The sequence below is a fragment of the Mauremys mutica genome, chromosome 1 (assembly GCF_020497125.1).
Source record: "Mauremys mutica isolate MM-2020 ecotype Southern chromosome 1, ASM2049712v1, whole genome shotgun sequence".
NCBI classification, from domain to species: Eukaryota; Metazoa; Chordata; order Testudines; family Geoemydidae; genus Mauremys; species Mauremys mutica.
This window is the reverse complement of record NC_059072.1, coordinates 94,631,947-94,655,175: the sequence shown is the minus strand read 5'-3', so window position 1 is coordinate 94,655,175 and position 23,229 is coordinate 94,631,947. Positions and strand designations below refer to the sequence as shown.

Sequence of the window (23,229 nt, the reverse complement as noted above, 5' to 3'; positions counted from 1 at the left end):
TCACTCCGGGTCTTCGACGGCACTTCGGCAGTGGGTCCTTCAGTGCCACTGAAAACCTGGAGCAAGTGAAGGACCCACCGCCGAAGTGCCGCCAAAAACTCAGAGCACCACCCGGTGAATACAAGCCCCACGTGTTTTTTTACATGGTTTTGTTTTTTTTTTAAGTCATCCCTGCCAGGGCCCCGTTGAAACTGTTTGAATTGGGCCCCGCACTTCCTAAAGCCGGCCCTGCTCTCATCTGGGGCCTGATTCATTGCACAATGCATGCTTGACTAGAAGGGTGCACGTTACAGCTAGTCCTCTCTAGAAGAGTGCCCTGAGAGATGTACTCCCCTGTGCCCCCAGCACAAGTGAGGGGGCAGAGACCCAAATGCCGTTCAGCTGCACCAGTGCGTCCGCTAATGTCCATGCAAAGTAGAGCATCATTTGACCCTGTAGTGCCGTTGGCTTAATCACCTTTTTAGGCATAAAACAGAATTCACATTTTGGTGGTGAAAACAGTGGATGTGGCCTTCTAAAAAGGGGACATTACCTAGGTCAATTCCTTTATTTGGTACCCTTGCCTCTGAAAGCAACATAAAAATGGAATTAAGATAAAACTGTTCACGAGAATTTTAAGTTGCATCGTCTCTGTGCCACACTCATAGGAGAAATTGTTTTTGCTGTTTATTAGTCGTATTACGGCAGAGCTGAAAGGCCAGGGCCCTGTTTTGCCAGGCCCTGTACAAACGTAGAACACCGTCTCAGGGACAGTCCTGAAGAGTTTACAATCTAAGATTGCTGCTGGCTCTTTGGTTCTTGAGGGACTCTGAACATTGCTGGGATAGTCCACTGACAAATGGAAATAAGATACATTTGTGATAGGACAGTGACATTGATAGCGTATATTAAGGACTAGAACCACTGCTGGTGTAGCTTGAATGAAGCTCTGCCTATTTACATCAGTGAAGGATCTGGCACTGTATCTTTAATATATTCGGATGCTTCCAACAGGCTACTCTCTAGCTGACCCTAGTAATTCCATGTGCCTGTAGAAATAGCCTCTTGAAGCTTAACATTCGTTATGGCCACTTTTTGTCTGTCTTGTCTACTTAGCTTGTAAGCTTTTTGAGGGCAGGAACTGTCTTTCACTCTGTGTATATAGAGCATCTAGCATAACAGAGCCCTGATCACTGATCATCAATTACTAATAAATATATTTATTGGGTAGGTAATTACAAAAAAGACATTCATCTTGCTCTTCCACACTGCTGAGAAAGGATGCCTCCTCTCCTGGGCAGTCATGGTTTGCAGCACTAGTATTAGATCACAGCCTGATACAACAGCATTAGTAGCAAAACATCAGCAAAGGAAAAGTGACTTTTAAGCAGGCCCTAGCAGTACCATTGCGCTTGTGGTATGAACGTAACCCCTCCTCCCTGCTGCAGTGCAGTAAGAAATGGGAAAGTTACTTCCGCCCAGTTGCACCATACCTCAAAAATCATCGTCAGCAGGGTCACTAGGAGGCTGCAGAACTGCCCATTTATAAACAAGGGGTTGATGATTTAGAGACAAGCGGCCATCTAATGATGACAGGCTGCTCAGTCCAGCTACAGTAATATCACTAAATAATGTCACAGCATGGAAGAGCTGGCATTTGCTGAGGGCAGATCACTACCACCTCCGTCTAGAATGTATATGTAGTGGGCTATGTCCCAGCCGAGGTAACTAAGCATAGGAGGAGGGAGGAGGAGGGAGCGCAGTGCCCCTTGTCCCTTTTCCTGCTACTCTCCGATTTGATGCACCACCACTGAAATGCAGCCACCTCTGGGCTGGAATGCAGCAGACACTCAGATTACGTGTAACCCTACTGTGGCTTTTCCAACAGCATAGGGATCGCTGAGCCTACAGTTCCAGATTCAGCTAGAACAGACATGCACAGTAAAACTGGCAGTGATACTGTAGATACAGCCCCTGTTAGGAACAGCACGTAGCAGCAATGTTTGTACACATTCTTCTTGTACACCTATGATTTACCTCCACTGTGATGGTTTATTATAATCTCTCCTGGGATTCTGGACTGCACTCCTATTTCCTACATGTTTATTGCCTTTGTACCTAGTTGTGCCAAGAGTATCACCTCCTACGACCTCTGTGCTATGCATAACATTTGAGCTGATTGCTATGTTTGCTGGCAACGTGATGTGTGTTGGGTCTCCAGAAACCATAAAAGAGGGTGCTTTCAGGATACATAAGCAAATGCTGTCTCACTTTAACTGTCACAGCTTCATGGAAATACAACCCCAGGCTGCTACTCATGTGGGAAACTCACACGGATTGAATGGGATAATGGGGGCAGATGATACTTTCCTATTTTGGAGTAATTTTTAGAATGCCTTTTCCAGAAACACTCTCCTTTACTCCAAAGGGCATAGTTTAACACACAAAGAAAGACAGAAATAAAGAAAGAAAGACTGTTGATGGAAAGAAAGACAAAGTGGGTGAGGTAATATCTTTTGTTGGACCAACTTCTGTTGGTGAAAGAGACAAGCTTTTGATCTACACAGAGCTCTCCTTCAGCGTACTCAAGAATGTCGCAGCTAAATACAAGATGGAACAGATTGTTACGCATAAGGAGTTAACACACATTGCAAGAGGCCATTGATTGTGAAGTGGGCAACTTGTCTCTTTCACCAACGGAAGTTGGTCCAATCAAAGAGATTACCTCACCTACCTTGTGTCTGTAATAGCCTGGGACCAATACAGCTACAACTACACGAAAAGAAAAGAAAAGAAAGTTTGACTAACTCTTAAAATGTGGTTAACATCAGACCCTATGACATAACCAGTCTGAACTGCTCAGTCATTGTCAGGCCCAGTTTCAAAAGCAGCCTCTTCATTCTGCTATCAATGGGAAAGAATAAACAAAGAAACCAACCCTCGGCCTTGATCCCCTCTGTGCACGTGGGCTGGTGGAGGGCTGGGGCCACTTGCAATGGCTGTGAACTGGAAGGGAGTAGAAGAGAGAGAAAGAGATAGATAAAGAGAAAGGCAGGGAAAGAGAGTGGAAGGGAGACAGAAAGGCAGAGTGGGCTGTCACATCCATGCACAGGAATGAAAGGGAAGAGGCGAAAGTGACAGGACATTTGACTGTGTTAAACTTCACCCTGCACCCAGAATGACCTCTCTTGCATCAGGGCTGGGATGTCACAGCATCCATTAAGTGGCTTGCACATTCGGAGGTTGGCTGCCCATCACCTCTGTGCTACATCCCATTGTCAGTGGTGCGGGGGTTACAGGCCAGTTTTTATAAGTGAGTGGGGCAGGGGAAGTTGCCTTTTGCATGTTGACACAAGAACGATTTGATCTCTGAAACGTTTCAGGAGAAATGTTGCCACAGAAATAAACCTGCAGTGCAGAGTCACAGGGGCAGCTCCTCAGCAGGTGCCCATCACCCATTTACATCTGCTGAGGAGTTGGATTGTGGTTTCGAAACATTTGAACTTTTTAGTTTGGTGGCAGGATTCCTTGTCCCTCTGTGTTTTCACACAGTCATAGATTCCAAGGCCGGAGACACTGTGACCATCTGGCTGACCTCCCATAGAACCCCAGCCATGGAATTTCAGCCAACAATTCCTATGTCAAATTCAACAACTTATGGTTGAACTAGATCAGATGTTTTCAAACTGTGAGGCACTCCCCCCGGGGAGGTGTGACAAGGTTATCAGCTGTGGGGAGGGGAGCACGGGTGGTCTCAGGCATGGAGCCTGATCCCAGCACCAGCACTATCTGCCACAGCCACCCACCAGCAGCTACCTTCCTCTGCTGGGAAGGCCAGTGGGGACGCTGTGAGCAGAAAGCTAAAGGATGCAACTCGGGAATGCAGACCCCTCTGCCAGACAGAACCTCCTCCAGATCCTGGCCCTTCATCACAGCCCCACAGCACTGATCCCTAAGATAAGGACATAACGTAAGAATGGCCCATCCCTGTCCGCTTTCCCCTGCCAGAGCCCCCTCCTGCCTGCGGCCCTTCAGCGCGACCCCTGGCACGGAGCCCCTGTCAGACACAGACAGTGCAGGGGAAGTGGCTGGACAGTGCTGAAGGGTCGGGGGCACTGGCAGAGGGTTGTCACTGGCAGGGGGGCAGTACTGATGGGTACAGTCTCCAGCTCCCCTCTTGACCCCGGCCCTTCAGCATGGCCATTTTGCTTCCTGCACGGGGTCGGGAGCAAGACAGGCAGAGAGCTGGGTCTTGGCAGCTGAGACTACCTGACCGTTGCAGAGAGTGGAAGACTTCCTCAACTGCCACATGGTGAGTACTCCCCACAACCCTATGGGTACCGGGCACGCCTTCTTGTCCCCCCACTCATCACCCCGATGAGTACAGGGCGCCCCTTCCCCCGAGAGAGGTGGGGCTGATGGGACATGACTCTCTAATGTGGGGGCTCAGCAAAAAGAGTGTGGGAATCTCTGAACTAGAGCACATCTTTTAAAAAGACCTGCCGCCTTGATTTACCGTCTTAAGTGATGGAGAAGCCTCCACATTCCTTGGTCATCTGTGTCACTCGTTAATTACCCTTTCCAGGAAAGATCTGCACCTTTTTGTCTAATTCCAACTTCTAGCCATTGGATCTTGCTCAACCTTAGTGTACGAAATCAAAGAGCCCTCCACCACCTTTAAGCATGCACAGTCGGTATATGCTAATGCTGTTAACCTGTTGTCAAATAGTTTTGCAGGGCTGTGAGGAATGGGGAAATTGCTTCCCCTCAATTTTTACCATTCCTAGAAAATCAGTGCTAGCAGGAGGCCGGGAAGCTACACGTTTATGAATAAGGGATTGATCACTAAGACACAAGCAGCCATCTATTGATCACAGGCTGCTCCGTTCGATTAAACTAATACAACTAAATAACGTCACAACATTGAAGAATTGGAGCTTGCTGAGGTCAGACTGCTATTAACCAGTCTGGAACGTGTATGCGTTAGGCTATGTGCCATGAGTGTAGGGCACAGGGGAGCACAGTGTCAATTGCTGTGTCCTTCTCCGTTTTCCTGGTACCCTCCAAAGTGATCTCATCACTGAAATGCAGCTGCCTCTGGGATGGAATGCAGCAGACACTTTGTATATGTCACCCCATGCACCAGAGTCAAAAGGTGAGAAATGAAGAATAATTTCTCCATGTGAAACTGCAGGATGATTTACAATAGCTATTAGCCAAAAGGGAGTGGATCCACAGGGAGTGCATTGGCAGAGTAATAACCTGAGGCCCTGGAAGAGATGCATGAAGGATCCCCCAGAACTGGAATAAGAACATAAGAACAGCCATACTGAATCAGACCAAAGGTCCATTTATCCCAGTGTCCTGTCTTCCGACAGTGATCAATGCCAGGTACCCCAGAGGGAATGAACAGAACAGGTAATCATCAAGTGATCCATCCCCTGTTGCCCATTCCCAGCTTCTGGCAAAAAGAGGTTAGGGACAATATCCCTGCCTATCCTGGCTAATAGCCATTGATGGACCTTTCCTCCATGAATTTATCTAGTTCTTTTTTGAACCATTATAGTCTTGGCCTTCACAACATCCTCTGGCAAGGAGTTCCACAGGTTGACTGTGCATTATGTGAAGAAATACTTCCTGTTTGTTTGTTTTAAACAAACAGGAGTTGTGAGGCAAAGCTGAGGAGCACTCACAGAGCTGTGGTGGGGGGGAAAGAAGGACTGAGGTGGATTGGCAAAGTGGGGTGCAAGGGGTTTGCACTGTGCAGTAACCTCTTGATTTCCTGAGCACCTCACACACATTTTACAGAAGATAATTTTGATTTGAAAAAAGTCAGTTTTCCTTACAAATTACATGACGATGCTGTAAGGGGTGGGGTTTGGTTAGGGTGACCAGACAGCAAGTGTGAAAAATTGGGATGGGGGTGGGGGGTAATAGGATCCCATATAAAAAAAGCCCCAAATATCGGGACTGTCCCTATAAAATCGGGACATCTGGTTATCCTAGGTTTGGTGCCTCTGCTAGTCTCAGAATTGAAACAACTGATCACACCAGTCAGTTTTGGCCTCCAAAGAGGAGAGGAGAAGAGAGGAGAGGAGAAGGGGGACAAAGAGAGAGGAGAAGGAAATAGAGCTCCTTCTCTTCAGCTCAACCCCATCTCCTCCCTCTGTCCCCTTCCTCTCTATCTCTTCCCGTTCTCTCTCTTTCCTCTTCCCTCCTATCCCCACCAGAATAGCTCTCTCTTTAACGAATGTGTGTCCACCAGACAGTTATCAGCTACATGCAGTCAGCAGCAGCTACATGCAGTAAGCTGCACATTTTGATCACTCATCCCTTCTGGAGGCGCCATTTCCACTTACTAAATCAACCGTGGGGCACATTTCAATTCCTTCTGTGACAGCTAAACTCAGTATTAAGGAACCCCTCTATTTAGGAAACATCTAGTAAAACCTGGAGCCCCATATTCCACTGGATCTCAAGGGGGCAGAACCCCCTACCACTTACTCCATGTTCTCACATAGTTCCCTCACCATGCAGTCAATCCTTCTAGCTCCCACCACACGGGCAGGATGAACGAGGCCTCATAACACAGGGAAACCGAATGGATTTTGACTTCTATGTTTGTACAGCCCCTAGCACCATGGAACCCTGATTCCTAATTAGCCCCTCTGGGAGCTATGGTAATGCAAATAATAAATAATATATGTGCAAGAATGGGGATGTTGCTTTCTTTGTCCAGCACAAGGGGCCCATTCAGATGGATCAACCAGCATTTTAGACAGAACCTGAGGAATGGAGGTTCCTGTGTGAGTGGGGAGAATGGGAGCTTGGCTGAGATCTCTCCATCCTGAGCTTGCTCCCAACAGAGATCTCCTCAGCAGAAAAACCTAAGGGGAGCAGATAGCTAGGAGCTCCATTAACATGATGAGGACTGCTCATGTCTCGTCAGTCACGTCCCTGCAGCACACCCAACCCGCCCCATTTTCACTCTGCCCCCTTGCAAGGGAGCCAGATGGTGCACAGGCTTCATACAGTACAGAGGCCAATATTCATTGCTTAACCTTACTTGCACCCAGGCATCACTAGCTTCTGCTCACAATCAGGCTGGCACACAATAACTTGCACACTATGCTGGGCAAGGACTGGCAGCATCTAGGCAAGGCTTGTGTTTAGACACAAACACATTTGCACTCAGTTTGCACCAAATGGGCTTGACACACATCAACTCTGTCCCTTGTGCACAAAAAGTGCATGGGGCCCAAATAGTCTTTGAGGAGGGGAGGGGCAGACAGCAGGGCCCCCACTTGGGTAATGATGCAGTGAGAATAGAGCCCCCCCAACCCCCAATATCCACACACAGACTTCAAACAAGAGGAAATCGGAGCCCACCCCCTCAGAGCATGGTGTCCCAGGAAGCCTTTTTCCAAAGTCAGGAAACTTGAGATCACACAGCCCCGAATGTCTGCAATATAATGACACTGTACACATGTGTGGACATAGATTGGTTAAATTTAACCATTCTCCCCTCCACCCTTGGAAGCTGTGGGGATGACATATGTGCATAAGGAAGAAACAAGTTGACTGTCACCGCCGCTGGCCTCTGGGCCCTTTCAGCCGCTGGCCCTGGTTCTCTCCCTCACCTGACCACACGTTTTTGACATCATAGAATCATAGAGAGGTAAGGCTGGAAGGGCTCTTGAGAGGTCATCGAGTCCAGCTTCCTGCGCTGAGACAGGACCAGGTAAACCTAGAGCATCCCTGACAGGTGTTTGTCCAGCGTGGTCTGAAAAAACCTTCAGTGACGGGGATTCCAGCATAGATTGCCACCCTCCTTCCATGGACCGCTGGGTGAGAGCACATTCCATTTTTGATCAAATGAAAAAAAAATTACTCAATGGGATTTGAAGAGAAAACCCCAAAGGTTAATTCCTATATCCAGTCCCATCTGCTTTACACCTCAGAACACAGCAGGCGAAGAGCTGATCCTGAAGGGAAGCTATTCTCTTTCCATCCTCCCAGCAAGGCCAGGGCACTTCAGAGGGGCCCCATCCATTTTAGCACCCATGTTAGCACTGTGCCCCATGGATTGGAAGGGGATGGCTTTGTTTGCCATATGTCACCCATTCAAATACATTTCAGGCCAAGCCCCACTCTTCTTGCATACTGAAGTCACTATCTCCTCACTGAAGTCAATAGGGCTGCTCAGCTGAGTAAAGCAAGTGGGATTTGGCTCTATAAGGTTGGCGATGCAGTTTTTGTGCTGCTATAGCTGATCGTTCAGTCAGTACAACCCCTAGTGCGGATGCAGCTGCACCAATATAAATATAATATACCACAGTCGCTTGCTTTGGTAAATTTCCAGGAATAAGCTATACCAGCATAATCACCTTTATAGCAGAATAATTGTGCCCATGGTGGGGATGGAGGTTGCACTGATCTAATTACGTCAGTTTCTCAGCAGATACCACAGCACAAAAACTGTGCATAGACCAGCCCTTAGATGTCTCTCCTACTAGCCATTTGGGTCATTCAATACCAACGCTTCCTGGGTATGTTAAATGGAATAATCTAAATGGGACATCAAGCCATGGCTGTCACCTCCTACCTCCATCAATGATGTGGGAATGGATGGACTCTGGTGATGGAATACGTCAGCTTCCTAGCAGAGGGAGCCCCTCTGAAATTTGCCCACTAATGAGGATGCAGTGTCCAATGTGTACAGGAGGGACCTCCAGAGTGTGGGGTGGCAGCAGGAGGTCACATGAGACATGCCAGGTCCACCCACACGCTTTGACAACACAACGCACTGTAATGATGGATGCACTAGAAACACAGGGAGAGGGAGAGATTAGATGAAACAGAGACTTTCCCTGGCATGTTGCTGGCTGCTTCTTCAGCTTCAAAGAAACTCAAGAGTTTGAAGCCACTTTAGACACTGCTTATTTGGGCTTCATTTCTGCCAATTAGATCAGCCACACAGACAATCAGTGACCTAGAAGAGGTTGGACAGAGGGGTGTGGGGTATCGATTATCGATTCTGACAAGCTTCACAGAGCGAGAACCAGCATGTGCCCTGATGTGCCCGAGTGTTTGAGCACATGCCCAAGGAATCCAGCTCCTCATCTCTAGACTTGATTAGGGAAATGGGGTGGAAAGGCACAGAGAAGAAGTGGAGGGTGCCAGCAATTGGGGGCGAGAGACGAAGGGAAAACAAAAAAACACCTCGTAAAGGGGCGCAGCAGCCAACACATTATTTGTGACTAACAATAAAAAGTCACATAAATGTAACCAAAGTTGACATTCCAGGTCAAAAAAAGAGGGAAAGTTATGGAGCTTTAATTATATATGTGTGTGTTTGTGTGTGTGTGTGTGTGTATATATATCTATATCTATATCTTTATATATATAAAGATGTGTGTATATATATCTATACACACTCATTCTTACACTTTATTTTTTATATATATACACACACACACAGTTTTATATATACACACACACATATATGCAGACATAAATACGTTTATATATATGCACACATACTTATACATATTATATATATTTGCATAGATAATTCATATGAAATTATGCATTATTAGCATAGCAAAAATCCTGGAAAATTATAATGAGGCTAATAACCATAATAATTTCTTACCCAGGTCCTGTGTTATTCCCTGTTTGAGTCCTGGAGAGCCAAAAGTCAGGGAAAGGGAAAAGAGGGAGATTTCTCCATCCCACCATGAAATCTGTCACCGAGCCTGGATTTAAAGAATCTGGGGGGTCTCTCTCCTTTTAGTCTCTCTTTCTGTCTCCTCTCTATTTTTCAAGTAGCTACTTCTTCCTCCTAAGAATTCCTTCTGGCATGATCTAACTTTCCCTCATTTGTCTCTATCTCCTTCTCTTTCCTGCACTTTGTATCTCCCCCTTTTTAGCATTTTTTGTTTTGAGGAATTTCCATCCTTCATGAGCTTTATTTGTCTGCAGCTTGGCGATGAGTTCTTGGACCGGTTTCTCCCTTCTGTCTGTTTATCACCCTCTTTCTCTTTTTTTGTCTGGTTGTCACTTTCCCGCCCCCCCCCCACCCTCCCTCTCTATTTTACAATCTCTCTATTCGCTCTTTTTCTCCATTCTATTTTTTCTCTCTCCTTCCTCCCTCTCACTCTCTCTCTCGGATTGCTATGCAGTCTGTAGCTAAGAAGTCAGTAACTCTCTGGTAGAATCCAACAGCTTTCTGCTACTTTAGCCCATCCTCACATGTGATCTCAGAGCCATGGATACACACTGCAGATGCAGAGATGGGGAGAGATGAGAGCGCAACCAAAAGCAATGGAAACAGGAATGGGAACACATGCAGCTGGCGCTCAGATGCCCCAGGCATGTTTGCATGGAGCACAGTAGCCTGTAGAGGCTTGCCACACAGTCCGTACCAGAAGGCAGAGAAATCCAGGTCCTTTTGTTTTCTTCTTCCCAGATGCTGCACCCAGCATCTAATCCAGGGCGGTACAGAAATCTCCCTCTAATTCGCCAGCTGTCACACTCTTCCAGAACTTTCTCCAAAGGTGCCGTGTGTCATCACTGTTTTTGCTTGTCATTGGATTTGAAGCAGTTCCCGGTACTGGGTGATCCTTCTGTAGATTTACAAACAGTGTCCTTCCAGGGGCCCTCAGGGGCCTTCTGAGGATCCCTGCAGAGTTATTTCAGGGCCTGCTGTGATGCTGTGTCCCTCACCTGCTGAGCAATTCAGCCAGGAAAATACTCTCTAGGTCTCACCTCCCGGAAATGTCTCAGCTATTTTTCACAGGGCTGCTCCTCTAGCAGGCAACAGGGGCTTTGTGTCAGAGGAAAGCACAGGGGGTGCCCCCATTTTCGTATTAGAACAAGGTACAGGTAACAGGGCTCTCCCTTTAGCTACTCAGTATCCCTTAGGTGCTTGACCTTTGGGCTTCAGGGCCAGTCACTGGGAGGTTCTGATCTCATTGGATTTCCTCAGCCAGAGGTTCCTAAACCTTTTCAGAACATGGATCACATCCTAATAAAACACTGCCTTGTGGACACCTCTCCTCCCATGCGTAATCCCACAGACCACCTCCCCTCTCACTGGCAATCAAACACCATCCCAGTGGCAGCCACAGCAAGCACTTACATGGAACAGGTTTCAGTGTAGCAGCCATGTTAGTCTGTATCCGCAAAAAGAACGAGGAGTACTTGTGGCACCTTAGAGACTAACAAATTTACATGGAACAGCAATATAGGGAAAGAGATGTGGTTTTTAGCATCTTTCAGTGCAGTTTAGCAGCTGTAAAGAAGAAGAGCCAGCACCATGCAACCAGCTTGCTCTTTGCAGACCACCCATGAGAGCTCCAGAGAGCACAGTTCACTTAGCCCTTGGATGGACCTCCAAGGCACCTCAGGTGATGCAGGAGCTGGTGTCAGTCAGTAGGGGGTGCTCTTCCCTCTGAGTCAGTACTGAACTCACACCAGCAGAGTGCTAGGAGCCTGCGGTGCAGCTGTAAACGCCACCTTTCAAATGAGACATACTGTCAAACCACTGTTTGTAGCCGTAAAGGTCCCATGACCCTTTCCCCAAGAGCTCTCGGTGCTGCCATAGTCCAATTCCAGTTTGGGTAATTGTATTCTTGCTGCCTCATATCCCTTCTGTAGCTTCAGTTATTGATGGTTGTTTTCCCCTCCTGAAAACTGTTGTGTTGTTGTGCACTGCTCCATCTCAGAGGCAGCTACGCTTCAGAGATCCCAGCCTAGGAGAGAAAGTGCTTTGGGACCCTTCAGGAGTCAAGGCACTAGAAATGTGAATGGCGAAATTATTTTGATGATCAGGCCCTGTCTTCTCTCAGAACAGCTCTCCAGGTGCTTCCTTCACAGCAAGGCAACCAGGAAGGAAGGATGGGCTTGAGCTGGAGTGGGATTCAGGAGCTCTTGGCTATGCCACTAATTCCCTCTGTGACCTCGGGCAAGTCACTTCACCTCACTGTGCCTTAATGCCCCATTTCTAGCATGAAGACAATTCTTCTGAGACTCATGGGAGGGGATGAGAGGATAAAACCCTTTAGTACTCATGAGGTGCTCAGCTACTACAGTGATGGGGGCCTGTCATAGGTCTCACCCTGACTTAGAGCTGTTGGGTTCCAATATGGGGACCTGCATGGACTCCTCTAAACTAAAATCCTAGTTTAGATCTGGTAAAAGCTGCCACCACCCAATAATGTACGTTTATTGGGACACAGTCCTTCCCCAAAATCCTTGGGGATCCCAAGAGCCCCAAATCCATGGAGTTCTTACACCTAGGAGAAATAAACCATTCCCCCCTGCTTCCTCCCCCCCTCCCTTTTCCTAGGAGAGATACCGGGATTCAACTACAGAGGGATGCCTTCCTCCTCTCTCCTCCCCTTTCCCTGAGAATTCACCCAAGGAAAGATCAACCAAGTCCTTAACAGAAAAGATTTATTAAAGAATAAAAAGAAAGTAAACTGTCTCTGTAATACCAAGATGGAACAATACACAGGGTCTAAACTTATCAATCTCTGGAGAGAATCCCCCCTCCTTTCTTTCTCAGTAAAAGCAATAACAGTACAGAATTACAGAAATTCTATAGCAAAACACACAATTGCAAATGTAGAAATCAAATTATAAGACTAATCTGCCTTTCTAATTAATACTCACTATTGGATAGTAGGAACTACTCCAGGAGAACTTGGAGACATGTCTGGCCTCTCTTAGATCCAAAGAGAGAACAGAGCAAACAAGGAACACAGACAAAGGCTTCCCTCCACAGAGATTTGAAATTATCCTGTCCCTTGATTGGTCCTCTGGTCAGGTGTTTCTCAGGTTACTGAGCTTGTTAACCCTTTGCAGGTAAAAGAGACCTTAACCCTGATCTGTTTATTTATGACAGGGCCATATAAAACTCCCTAGTAGAATGAGAAGACAACATTCTTCTTTTTTTTTAAGGGGGAGAAGATGAATCTTCTGGTACCCTGTTCTCCCCCTCCCTGGACATGACTCCCCCCAAAATGCTGTCACTGCCAATCTGACCTCAGCCATAGGTCAGGAATGGTGGGTAAAGAAAGGATGAGACATGAGCCACGAACTCTTCACCCTCATCTCCCAAACAAGTGGCTGATTGTGCCTCCTCCGCCATTCTCTATAGACTTAGCATTGCAGGACACATGGACTATCACCAGCAGGGGGCATTATGTGTTTTCTAGAGAGAACTTCACTGACCCACAATGGAGACAGTCTTCATTTAAATACACCTGGTTCACTCTCACCCTCTCCAGCCAGGGTCGGCTGTACCCCACGCTGCCAGCAGCAAACTGCTGGGTGAGGCAGTGGATGGCTACCTCTCCCCAGCCCCGCCACTCTCCCCCAGCTGCTTTCTTTAATAAGCAGCATAGAATATTTTAGCACCTATGGAAAAACCACCACAGACGGTGGTGGCAGCCGTTGCTAGGGAGATGCTCCCAAAAATAGCCCCACTCCGCCAACCTTTCCTGCTGCTGCTGTGGGGATGGGGGAAGCAAAGGGAGGGGGGAGGAGGACGCGGCGCTCCCTGGAATGTGAGCTAACACACGGCCTGGCCCAAACTGAAGTTAACAGCCACACATGCCAAAGTGGCTTCTGATTTTGGGTGCTGTAGCCAGGCTCCTCTTTGGCCATGTCAGCCTCTGGTGGAGGGGGTGGTTGGAGTATGTTTATCCTCCCTATAGGGGAACAGCCCTCTGCCTAAGAAGACTTTTCTCCGTGCTGCTCCATCCCTGTTTTCACTAGTTTTTTCTCCCTTCTCTCCCTCTAGCACCAGAAGAGGGGTTATTAAAGGTGGCCCTGAATTGGACTCAGGTGTCTCTAATTAACCTGAAGTAACCTCTTTTCAGTTCATGGGGAAAAGAGCCTTCACCATTATAGGACGGATACACCTGCCTTCCACCACTCGCTTACAGCTGCTCCAACTTAGTCACATCTTGGCCCCCCAACTCTGGATCAGCATTAGGGACTTCGGCTACATGGGCCAGGAAACAGCATACTCATGACAGGCCATCAGCGTTGCCATGCTTGATTCCTGCCCTGTGCTGTGCCCCGACGTGGGAGGGTTGTAGCAACAGGACCCATCTTGTTACTCTCTCATTTGTTCTGGTGCATCCACTTCAGGGGAGCCTGGTCCGTAACGAGGGTAAACCTCCGTGCGAGCCAGTAGTACCGCACGGTTTCCATGGCCCACTGGACCACAAGACATTCCTTCTCCACCACACCATATTTTTGTTCTCTGGGAAGGAATTTTCTACTGAAGTACAAGACAGGGTGTTCTTCCTCTCCTTCTATTTGAGAGAAGCATGGCTCCCAACCCTACCTCGGAGGCATCCATTTGTAGTATAACTTTTTCAAAGTCTGTGGCTGCTAGAACTGGATGAGTGCAGAGGGCTGTCCTCAGATCCACAAAATCTTCTTCAGCCACACCAGTTCATTATACTATATCTGGGCCTCTGGCCTTTATCAGATCGCTCAGAGGGTATGCCCTGGTGGCAAAGTGGGGAATGAATCACCTGTAATGCCCCTCTATTCCCAGGAATGTTCTCACCTGTTTCTTCCTGATTGGTCGAGACAAACTTTGTATTGTCTCTACCTTGTTCAGTTGGGGTTTCACTAAGCCTCTCCCCACAATGTACCGGAGGTATTTGGCTTCCACTACCAATATTGCATATTTGGATGGCTTAGTGGTGAGACTTGCTTTCCTCAGGGTATCCAGTACAGCTTCCACCTTTTCCAGATGTATCCCCCAGTCTTGGCTGCAAATGATCACATCATCCAAGTAAACAGCTGCATACTTGGCATGTGGGTATACTAGCTTATTGATGAGGCATTGGAAGGTTGCTGGAGCTCCATGTAATCCAAAAGGGAGGACCATGTTCTGGTATAGGCTCTCTGACGTAAGAAAGACAGTCTTCTCTTTGGCCACCTCTGCCAGAGGGATTTGCCAATATCCTTTCGTCAGGTTGACGGTAGACAAAAATATTGCTTTTCGCAAGTGGTCTACTAGCCTGTGTATTTGAGGAATGAGTAAGCATTGAACTAGGACATTTTATTTAATTTTTGGAAGTCACTACAGAACATCATTGTTCCATCTGGTTTAGGTACCAGAACAACTGAACTGGGCCACTGACTATGGGACTCTTTGATGACTCCCAGTTCCAGCATCCTCAACTTCTGTACTGATCTTTTCGCCACAGGGATTTGGTATGGTTAATTCTTCACCTTTACTTCTGGATCCATGATGATATGGTGATGAGTTTCCATGGTTCTGCCTGGCTTCCCTGAGAACACATTGTGATTTTGCTTGATCATCTTGACGTCTTCTGTACATTGTTCAGGGTTCAATTTGGGGCATATTTTACACATCCCTAAGGTTTATCTTCCTGAAGTGGTATCTCTAGGGCAACCATATAAGCTCCTCTGTCTTGCCAGGGCTTTAACAGGTTGACGTGGTAGATTTGCTCCTGCTTTCAGTGATCAGGTGTCAAATCTTATAGTCAACCTCCCCTCTGTTACTTTGTATGACCCCTGCCATCTGTCCAAGAGCTTACTTTCTGCAGTGGGCACCAGCACCATTATCTAATCCCCTATCTGGCATTTCCAAACCTTCACTTGAAAATTATAATAGGCCTGTTGGGCCTTTTGTGCCCTCCCCTCCCCCACAACTTGCACTATGGGGGTGACTTCGGCTATTCTGTCCTGCATCTGCATCACATGTTCAATGACATCATTCCTTGACTAGTCTATTCCACCCAGTCATCCTTGGCAATGTTCAATATGCCCTGGGGATGGTTACCATATAGCAACACGAAGGGAGGAAATGCCTGTGGAAGCCTGGGAAACCTCCCTTATAGCAAACATCAGGTAAGGTAGCAAGTTATTCCAATTTTTTCCATCTTGACTCAGTATCTGAGATAAAATTTGGATTAACTCCTTTGCTATCCTCTTGGACATTGTGTTTCACAGGGGTACAGCTTCTGGGTCTTGGGCAGCATAGTCCAGAATCACGAGCACAGCGAGATGACCTTGGGGTGATTTCTCCAGCAGACCTATCAGGCCCACTATCCTCTCAAATGGGACTTCAATAGTTAGTAGGGGCACTAAAAGGGCCCTTGTGTGAGGGTGTGGGCTGTGCAATTGGCATTTAGGGCAGGAGGTGCAATAGCATTGAACCTCCATATAGATTCCTGGTGAAAAAAACCTTCATGGGATTCTAGCCGGAGTTTTATCCACCCCCAAATGTCCCCTGAACAAGTGACTATGAGCTAAGTCTAATACTGCCTTTCTGGGTCCTCAGGGTACTACTAAAAGCTGCTGCAGTTCTTGGCCTGTAGTCGGACTAGTCTATATAACAGGTCCTTTTTTTAAAATCACAAATTAAGGCCCTGGACCTTTGGGTTTCTCCTCTACTGGGACCCCACTTACCTCACTGAGTTCTTTTCTAATATTTCAGTATATAGTGTCATTGGCCTGGTCCTGCCCAAAATTCTTATACAAGGGAACAATATGTCCAAACTCAAGGGAGTCTATTTTATTTTCACCTCCAGGACTGGTCTCTGTGGAAGTTGGCCCAACCTCCAGTTCAACAACAGTCCAAGTTGCCTCCCCACAAGCTGAATGAGATCAGTTACCTACAAGCACCACCTTTTGATTCTGGGGTCTGCCCTCCTTTCTCATTTAGTCTTCCAGGATTTACCAGATGCTGAAAACACATCTGGGGCTGATTCAGAGAAGATGGAAGGTGGTCTGTTTACTGGAGTCATGATATCAGCAGCGGGCTACTACTTTCCCCTCAATCCATCTACTGGGAGTAGATTTCCAGACCCTGGGAAGTCTCATCCTACAAGCATGTGGTATAGAAGTTTAGGAATTACAACTGCTGTCTGACTTGCTGTACTTCCCATAACCTCTATTTGTATAGGAATGGATGGGTAATAACTAATTGTCCTGTGTATGCAGGTTATTCCTGTGTGTTTGACCTGAGACACTGATGTGACGAAGTGGGGGATTTTCTTGATTTTCCTTGTTTTTCCAATGGTTTGCATGCAGAGGGGGTGAGACTCAGTTTCCCTGGGTGTTACTGGTTTAACGAGGTGAGGAGAGAGGGAGTTTGTTGTTACAGAGGACCGGTGAGGGAACTTGGGACCTCAGCCAATGGCCTGGAGGATGGATACCCCAGCAACTGGTGACCTGGTGATCCGGATGCCCAGCTTAGGAGTCACAGCTGGCTCTGGCCAGTGGGAGGACAATGGGCTGTGAAGAGAGGACCCTGGTGACCTAACGAGCCGGTTCCAGCCAGAGGAGGCCAGAGGACAGAAGAGGGGAGAGGCGGCCCAGGCAACCCTGTTTACCTGGAGAGGAGACAATGGACAGAGGCGGGGTTTGGGGTTGGTGATATCAGATGCCGAACTGGGAAGCAGGGGGGCTCTGGGCTGGAGAGAGGGGGAAGGCAGAGCCCACCTGGATGAAGGGGAGACTTGGATGTGCTGTGCTGAGGGAGGCCAGGCCTGAGGGCTGAGAGAGTTTCCTGTGCTGTGTTCAATGCTCAATAAACCCTCCTGTTTTACGCTGGCTGAGAGTCACTCTGGTCTAGAGAACAGGGTTGCATCAACCCCTTCGGGGGGTGGAAGCCCCGGGGGTCCAGAGCGAGTGGACTCCCTGAGGGGGCCCACGGCGAGAAACAGGTGTGCTAAGGCTCAGAGAGGTGCGGCTCCAGGAGGTTTACCCCCGAGAGAGAGTTAACCCCCAGGAGAAGGGCTGTCTCACTGAAAAGGGCACCCCTCCATGGACCACATGGGGCCAAGAGTGGGCACTATCTGTAAGTCCATGACAACGTGGTAGCAGAGGATGGTTCGCAGATGCACCCTGTAGACAGTTGGCTGCGATCGCAGGCGCTTGGCAGTGAGTGGCTGCCAGCGATAGAACGAGGGTATTGAAAGGAACCAGCCTGGAAATGGCCTATAACCAGCTCTGTAAGAGTGACCTGGCACATCTTGCAGGGAGAGAGGGCTGAGCATCGGGAGGCTCTCTAAGGAGCAGCTGATTGCTCAGCTTGTAGAGAATGACCAGTCTGAGGAACAGGCTCCAGACTCCAGGGGGGTCTCCTGGGGTGCCCAGAGAGCCAGGGAGTAGCCATGGGGGCAGTCTGTGTAGCGACCGGGAGTCCATCAGACCCGAATCCCCGGTCAGCATGGGGAGACCCCAGTTGAGTTCCTCCCTAGAGGAGTTGCGGAAACTGGAGCTGGAGCTGAAAGTGAAGGAGCTGAAACTGGAGGAGCGGAGGCTGGCGGACCGTGCAGAACAGCGAAAGCACGAGTTGGAGTTGTAGGTGCAGCGGGCCAAGAGGGCCTGCTGGGGGGTAAGTGGGGAAGGGCCCCGAGATGCCAGTGTTGTGGGGAACCTAGACACCAAACTGCTGCCCCAGTTCAAAGGGCGGGGGGGATATTGATGTCTACCTCACAGCCTTTGAGAAGGCTTGTGATCTGAACCAGACTGACCCTGCAGACAGGCTTCGCTGTCTAACCCCCGCTGCTGGGTCCCAAGGCCATAGAGGCATTCACCCAAATGGATGGTGTTGAGACGGGGGATTACGACCTGTTCAAACAGACTTTGCTGCTGAAGTTTGAACTGACCCCTGAGGCGTACAGGAAACGATTCTGGGGTGTACGCAAGACTTCAGGTGTCTCTTACAAGGAGGTCACCAACTTGCCAGGGCAATATCTTCATAAGTGGGGGAAGGGCACAGGGACCACTACTGCAGAAGACGGGTATAACCTGGTGAGGTTGGAGCAGCTGTATGACATCTGCCCTCCAGACCTTAAGATGTGGTTAGTGGACTGGAAGCCCAAAGATCTGCACAGTGTGGGGGCACTGGCGGATGAGTTTGTGAACAGCAAATCAGGGGCAGGAGGGAGACCCACATCTGGGACTCATAAGGGGAGTCATCCAGAGACCTCTCAAAGGTGGGACTCCAGGAAGCCCAACTCAGGGTTTCCCGTGAATGCCAGGGCCGGACGACCCCCTCTGTGGGACTTGAAGGGCCTGTAATGTAATTACTGTGATCAAAGGGGACACAAGGTGGCACAATGCCTGAAGATGAAGGAAATCGCAGCCAAGCAGAACCCATGGAGTGTCAACTGGGTGGAAGCCCACCGAGAGGGGGCACTGCTGGTCCAGGGGGCCGCAGTCGAGAGGGCTGTGCCAGGGGGAGGGGACCGCCGGGCCAGCAGGGGAAGGCAGGGCCCCAAGCCCAGAGTACCTGTACTCCATTAGCTGGGTGAGCGTGGGATAGGCCCTGGGGGACAATCACCACATCATCCCCATTGAGGTGGGAGGAAGGAGCGTCCAGGGGTTCTGGGACATGGGTGAAGAGGTGATGCTGGTGCAGTCCGAGGTGGTGGGCCCAGACCACCTAGTGCCCGATACCTACATGACTCTGAGGGAAGTGTTCGGGCCCCCCATCAAGGTGCCTGTAGCGAAATGGAGGGCTAAGGAGGGACCCAAAGGGGTCGGGGTGCACGATCACCTGCCTACCGAGGTGCTAATGGGTAATGACTTGGAGAACTGTCTGGATGGCACTCAGTTCGCCCTGGTCCTTACCCGGAGCCAGAGCCAGCAAGGGACGCAGGACCTCCTGAGGGGGGGACCGAAACACCGAGGGTAGGGCTCGAAACTGAGGCACCGCCAGCCAGCAGCTGAGTTCCAGACGGAGCTGCAGAAGGATCCCTCCTTGGAGAAGCTGAGGGTCCTGGCTGGGCACAGCAGTGCAGGATCCCAGGGGGAAGACCGCCAGGAGAGATTCCAGTGGGAGAAGGGATTCCTGTGCCAGGTATGGGCTGGTTCAGGGCAAACTGAACCTTGGAAAGCCAGGAGGCAGCTGGTGGTTCCCCAGAGGTACCGCCACACACTGTTGTACTTGGCCCACAATATTCCCCTTTCGGGGCAACAGGGCATCCAGCGCACCAGGCAAAGGCTGCTGCAGAAGTTTTACTGGCCCGGGGTCTTTGATGCGGTCCAACAGTATTGCAGGTCCTGTGACTCCTGCCAGAGAGTGGGGAAGGCCCGGGATAAGTGTAAAGCACCGCTGAGACCTTTGCCCATCATAGAGGAGCCTTTCCAGAAGGTGGCCGTGGACATAGTGGGACACCTCAGCACAGTGACCAGTTCAGGGAAGAAATATAGTCTGGTGGAGGTAGATTTCGCTATGTGCTCCCTCAGCACAGCACATCCAAGTCTCCTCAGCATCCAGGTGGGCTCTGCCTGCTCCCTCTCTCTAGCCCAGAGCCCCCCTGCTTCCCAGCTCGGCATCTGATATCACCAGCCCCAAGCCCCGTCTCTGTCCATTGTCTTCTCTCCAGGTAAACAGGGTCACCTGGGCCTCCCTTCTTCTGTCCTCTGGCCCTCTCTGGCTGGAACCGGCTCATTAGGTTACCCGGGTCCTCTCCTCACAGCCCATTGTCTTCCCACTGGCCAGAACCAGCTGCGACTCCTGAGCTGGGCCTCTGGGTGACCGGGTCACCAGTTGCTGGGGTTCCCATCCTCCAGGCCATTGTCTGGGATCCCAAGTTCCCTCGCTGGTCTTCTGTAACAACAAACTCCCTCTCCCCTCAGCTTGTCAAACCAGTAACACCTAGGGAAACTGAGTCCCACCCCCTCTGCATGCAAGCCATTGGAAAAACAAGGAAAACCAAGAAAATCCCCCACTTCGTCACATCTCTCCCCGCTTCGAACTGGGAAGCAGGGAGGCTCTGGGCTAGAGAGAGGAAGCAGGCAGAGCCTACCTAGATGCAGGGGAGACTTGGATGTGCTGTGCTGAGGGAGGCCAGGCCTGAGGGCTGGGAGAGTTTCCTCTGCTGTGTTCAACGCTCAATAAACCCTCCTGTTTTACGCTGGCTGAGAGTCACTCCGGTCTAGAGAACAGGGTTGCATCTGCCCCTTCGGGGGGTGGAGGCCCCAGGGGTCCAGAGCGAGTGGACTCCCTGAGGGGGCCCACGGCGAGAAACAGGTGTGCTAATGCTCAGAGAGGTGCAGCTCCAGGAGTTGGGGGGGGCTTAACCCCGAGAGAGAGTTGACCCCCAGGAAAAGGGCTGTCTCACTGAAAGGGGCACCCCCCACGGACTGCACGGGGCCAAGAGTGAGCACGATCTGTGAGTCCATGACAATTGGTTCCATCCCACCAATTGCCCAGACTAATGTGGCTGCATTTCCTGAGTCCACTAAATTAACACTACACCATTCATCCTGACTGGCCACGTATATCTACATGGAGTCATAGCTACACCTACAAGAGTGATTAATCCACATAGATGCTCACTATCCCCCAAGTTGCACTGCATGAGCTCCTCATAGTTTGGATATTGAACAGCTGTATGCCCTAGTTCCCCATAAGCATGACACATATATGTAGTCCTGGATATCCCCCCTATTCTGTGGGCTACTGGGCCTTATCCCACAGCCCTCTTTCCCCCGTTCCCCAAGTCCCTTCATACCCCTCTTCAGCATCCCTTCTCCCCAGTATAGTCCTACCTGAACTCTCAGAGGTACGGACCTTCAGGACTGGGGCTAGATCCTGGTCTGGTGCATCTCTTCTCTGGTAGTCTGAGAAAACTCTCTGTACATTAAATGTCTCTCTGTGAGGGTGACCAAACCATCATAAGAGGAAGGGTCATTTCAGCAAACCCACCCTCACAGATCTGGGGGCAGGTCCTCTCAGGAATCTGTCCAAAACCAACTGTTCTATTATCTTTTCCACAGTGTGGATCTCGGGACTCAGCTACTTCTGCGTTAGATGGATCAGGTAGAACAGTTGCACTATTGGTGCTTTTGTTCTCCTGGAACCTCCACTCATGGAATCTCTGGGCCCTTATGATTGTAGTCACTCTGGGTCTCCCCAGGACCGCAGTTTCCAACTGTGTGTAGTCTTTAGCAGTTTGCACTGCCATATCATAGTAGGCCGCCTGGGCCTCTCCACACAGGAAGGAAGCGAGGATACTTGCCCACTGTCTCAGGGCCAGGACTCACATAGGGCTGTTCTTTCAAACGCGAGAAGATAAAACCTCAACATCTACTCTGTCATCATCTTTTATAGGTAACTGCTGGCCTTTAAGGATTGCGTTCCATTGTGGCCACCTCTCAGAGCAGGCAGGGCTTTCAATTATCTCACTACTTCCTGTAGGGTGGCTCACTCCTGTACCACTGGGTTCATCAGCAGTTGAGTCGTCTCTTGTATTTGTACAGACTTCTGCTGAGTGGCCATCTGGACTCTAGTAGCCTCTTATTGTGCCATGGTGGTCTGCAACAACACCCTCACCACGTGGTCCATGCTCAGGAATGATCTACCTTGTCCCCGGGGTACTTTGCTCCATCAAATCCCACCTCTAACACCTCTTTTGCTCCATCAGCCTCAACGTTTCTCCCACTGGCGGCGGGGCTGGAGTAAATCAGTCCTACTCTGGAGGATTTTAATTCTTAACTTTGGTTTAGTCACAGTATTTAAAGGTGGGCCCCAGGGTAGGCCCGAGCAGTTCTCTTATGCAAAAATATCCACAACACAAAAGAAATCTCTCCTTGCCTCCACCAGAGCATTGATTTATTAATGCTGGCATCTGGTCACTAGCCCCTCCCCAAACAGAAAGAAACTCAGTCTTTCCTCTACTGGGAGAAGAGCAGCCCTCCAGCTAGGAGAAGCCTTTTCTCCCTGCAGCAACTTGTTTCTTGTTTCTTCCTCTTCCTCCTCCTCTCTCTCTCTCATTGGAAGAGGGAGGTTTTAAAAGGTCCCCAGCAGCCCTTAATTGGACACACGTGTCTCTAATTAACCTGAGGTAACCTCTTTTCAGTTAATAGGGAAAAATGTCTTTAGCCTTCTAGCACAGATACACCTGCCTTCCACCACTCCCTTCCAGCTCTTGTCACAGTGCCAAAACATGACACACCATGGTTCTGAGTTTCAGAGGGGTCAACTGAAGTCAATGGGAGCTGTGTGTGCACAGCATCCCGGAGAAAAATCAGGCCTTAAATGTCTGAAGTTGGGCATCCTTCTTTTTGGCCTAGACAGCAGTAGACTGGGCCATCCCACAGTCATGCTCTATGCTAGGAAGAAGGCTTAATCACTGGAGTTTCTCCCTTGCACTTTCCCCTGCTCCGTTATTGTGCTCTCCTGTCTTGGCCTGTTCCTCATATACATCAGGTCAGCTCTTGCCTGACAGGGTT

General features: G+C 49.3%; 1 protein-coding gene across 6 annotated transcripts in view; it reads right to left on the bottom strand.

Annotated features, from left to right (window-relative positions):
• The window catches only part of KCNJ4 (potassium inwardly rectifying channel subfamily J member 4), a 40,753-nt gene that overhangs the window by 13,478 nt on the left and 4,046 nt on the right, over nucleotides 1-23,229 (bottom strand). For 2 of the 6 annotated variants that reach the window (XM_044986624.1, XM_044991864.1), the window contains exon 1: nucleotides 9,635-10,016. The exons of 3 other annotated variants lie outside the window; for them this stretch is intronic. The gene's annotated coding sequence lies outside the window, so the exon portion shown is untranslated. Of the gene's footprint in view, nucleotides 1-9,634; nucleotides 10,017-21,546; nucleotides 21,651-23,229 lie in introns of those variants that run through there. One more of the 6 variants, XM_044988024.1, reaches the window with a different exon arrangement.